Source organism: Triticum aestivum, chromosome 6A (genome assembly GCF_018294505.1).
Source record: "Triticum aestivum cultivar Chinese Spring chromosome 6A, IWGSC CS RefSeq v2.1, whole genome shotgun sequence".
Classification (NCBI taxonomy): Eukaryota; Viridiplantae; Streptophyta; class Magnoliopsida; order Poales; family Poaceae; genus Triticum; species Triticum aestivum.
The window spans coordinates 284,198,718-284,202,313 of NC_057809.1; the positions used below are offsets into that span (position 1 = coordinate 284,198,718).

At 42.6% G+C, this 3,596-nt stretch overlaps 1 long non-coding RNA gene across 1 annotated transcript; it reads right to left on the reverse strand.

Annotated features, from left to right (window-relative positions):
• Window positions 1-246: 246 nt before the first annotated feature.
• On the reverse strand, window positions 247-2,243 carry LOC123130607 (uncharacterized). The gene is made up of 3 exons (XR_006463915.1): window positions 2,005-2,243; window positions 1,674-1,924; window positions 247-1,094 (listed from the first exon to the last, which is right to left on the reverse strand). It is a non-coding gene; the product is annotated as an uncharacterized lncRNA (long non-coding RNA).
• Window positions 2,244-3,596: the final 1,353 nt, after the last annotated feature.

Consider the following 3,596-nt stretch of genomic DNA (forward strand, 5'->3'; position numbering starts at 1 on the left):
ACAGACACCTCCCGAAAAGGTGCTCTTTGGCCTTCCAGAGGCCGACGGGGTCATATATTTGTGAATTATGAGTTAGGTCATATATTTTTCGATTTTGTTATGAAAAACATTGTAACGACCCGAATCTGATAAGACTCGATGTCTTTGTGCTCACTGTGCTAGTCCCTGGATCGACTCTCTAGCACACACAGTACATATGAATATCAAATAATAAGTGCATCATTTACTATAACGTATGATCCAAAATTTATAAAATATTACAATCTGAGTAGCACATAGCTAACTTATTCAATAATAACAACGAAAAGGTAGCATAATCAACAATGAGTCCATCAATGCCCACCGGAGAACATGTTGAGTGAAGACTCGCGACCCTACTGTATCTCACTGATCATCTAAAAATCCTGCAACATGATAAGTTGCAGCCACAAAGGGTCAATACATTGAATGTATTGGAAAATCACACAATATGATATAGCAAACCTACATCCACAAAGCAATGTATGACAAACAAGACACACAAGTTAGTTTGGAGAACAATGTCTTCACCTACCTCCACTACCTGAACTCACAACTGACTCTAATTTACTCGCCCAAGATAACCCAAAGATTCTAAATAAACATGACAAAAACTTCAGAAGTATGTCTCAAGTGCGCTCTGTCAGTGGCGCATTCTCTAGGAACAATAGAGCGCTCTACCAAGGACGCATTCACCTGATTTATCTCCCAAAAACTATACCTCGCCTCAAGTGCGCTCTGTCAATGGCGCATTCTCTAGGGACAATAGAGCGCTCTGCCAACAACGCATTCACCTGGTTAATAATCCCGAACTTACGGCTATAAACACTCACCACTTTCATGGATCACTCGGCACATGCCCACGTCTACCATAGCAAGTTGATCACACCATCACATACCACAATCGACAACAAAACATGGTAACACGGGATACACATACCAGGCCAAACATATATCATAGCATAAAACCACACATGCATAGTATAGGATGAGCAAAATCAAAAGTGCAAACTTGCCTTGAACGGTGCTGAAGTACTCTAACGATTAATTCCGATCTGCTTCACACTCCGGACAATCTATATGATTAACGGAGGCAACGATAAATAAACTATGCTCACATAACACTAAAATAAAGTAAACAACAATGAATTCAAATAAAAACTTAAATAACAAAAAATATCAGTAGGTATATATTATCTACATGCTAGTAGGATCACAATGCAAAAAGAATCAACTAATTTGGATCAACGGTTTAAAAGATATGGCCTCCGGAAGTTTGAATTCAAATTTAAACAATAAATTTGAATAGTTCAAAAAAATGTGAAACTTTGGTTCTTCAATATTCTCCTGGTCACTACGAGTACACAGGAAAAAGAATCGATGAATTTGGAGTTACGGATCTCAAGATAAACCTAAATGAAAATTTGATATGGAATCTGCAAAGAACAATTATGCCATAAAAGCGTTCTGGGAAGAACTGCTACGGCACTGTGGATGTGCCACATGGCGGATGCTGATTGGCTGGAGGTTGTTTGCTGCAGTGGCTAAAGAGCAGACAGCCACTAAACAGCACATAACTATTCGAGAGAGAGAAAAATAGAACATGATTTAATCTGGACCATTAGAGAGAGATCGGGCGGCTAAGGGTAGCTCACCGGAGAGGAACAGAGTAGGCCGGCCGGAATTGAACGAGACGGCGGCGGCGCGGCTCGGATTTGAAGCTGGCGTCGCTGGAGAGGCCTCCCGAGCTCGGGGAGAGCAGGACGAGGCGTGGAGGGACACGTCGAACTCGAAGATGTCCACTGGGCGACCGGAGCTTCTGCTAGCGTCCACGAGGACCGGCTGGAGCGGAGACGTCGGAGTGGAGATTCGGGTCAAGCTCGATGTGCTCGGTTTGGATGCGTCCCTGAAGAAAACTGGGAGTCAGGGAGATAGATTATAGCATGGCGAAAATAACAAAGAAGACAAGAGGTTCTGGGAACCTACAGACGCGACAGAATCGACAGCGACAGGAGCTTCGGGCGAAGAACTCCGGCGAGATCGGGGCGCCGTTCTAGGGTACGGGAGACGGCTATTTTGCCGAAAAATAGGACGAGACGGAGATATGAGTATTTATGGAGTAGTTTTGATGCTGTAGAGGCAAGAGATCGATCGAATCGATCCAATTTGGATCGGCTACAGTGTCCCTGACGAACACGCCTGGAAGAACGGGATGACAGGGTGGGACCCGGAGTCAGTGACAGAGAGCAGGTGGAAGAGAGAGAAAAAACAAGAAGGGGTGCGATGCTGGGCTGCAGCGTTGCTGCTCCAAAATGGGCCGGCCTGCTTGCTGCGCTGCGCTGCGGGCGGGGAATATAAGTTTGGCTGCGCACTGTTTAGCCTATGAACAGTAAGATCTGACATATGTTAATAGTGGACAGAAGTATATTGCTAGGATATAAAATATCAAATGAATTACTAAAATAGTAGAAACATGCAGTAAAATATTATATATATATATATATATTGGAAAACAGTGAACATTTTTACGACACAGTGCATTTTTGAAAAATTATATTTTATGCAATGCAAGCACATAAAGAGCAACATAATAACCACTATAAAACAATTTTGAGTTTCTATAAAGAAAAAATAATTTAGGTAGACACCAGAATATATTCTTAGCATTTTCCAAATATAATTAATAGGGGAGAAGTCATATTATCTCCACTCCAAATATTTTTGCCTTGAGTTGGAAAACACTTTGAATAAACAATAATAATAATAATAATTCAAATATGCATAGAAATCATGATGACAAAGAATGATCCTATTAACATTCCAAATCTGAAAATTTGGGATGTTACAAACATCATATATAATTATGTTGATCGGGTAGATTTAAATGTGCAGTTGTTTCATCGCTGCGAGGTTTGGTATTCGACGACCTCGCCGTGCGTTTGACGAGCTCTGTCCCTTCGTTCATGGGTGAGCAGAAATGACATGTCCTCCTCCCCCATTAATTATTTGCTATGTTCCGGTGTTCGTGCCGATGAAACTTGATAGCTAGCTATATATATATATATATTTGTTGTGTGTCCAGTAGCTCTGAAAGTCAAGATGAGTGATCGTGCGTGGATGTATACCGGTCACACTAGTCAGAACAAATGGAGCGCCGAATGGTTCACAAAAACCAAGGGGTTTGTGCAAGCCGCATTTGCAAATTGCCAGAGGAAAACCTGGTGCCCCTGTTTCCAATGCGGAAATTGGGAAAAGAGGACATAGGCTGAAATAGGCAAACACCTACAGAAGGGTGGTTTTACGCCCGATTATACGGTGTGGACATATCATGGTGAGTGTGCCCAACGTGACCGAGCTGAGGTGGATTGTCATCGCACCGACGAGCATGGTACCAGGATGGAAAACATGGTGCAAGACTATGATGATGCTCGGGATTCGGACGAGGAGATGGAGGAAACTGCAAAGGCCTTCAATGAAACGTTTGAGTCTTCAAAACGTCCGCTCCACGAGCACACTGAGCTTTGTCAGTTGGATTCTATCTCACAAGTAATGGCTCTGAAGGCTCAGTTCAACTTGGG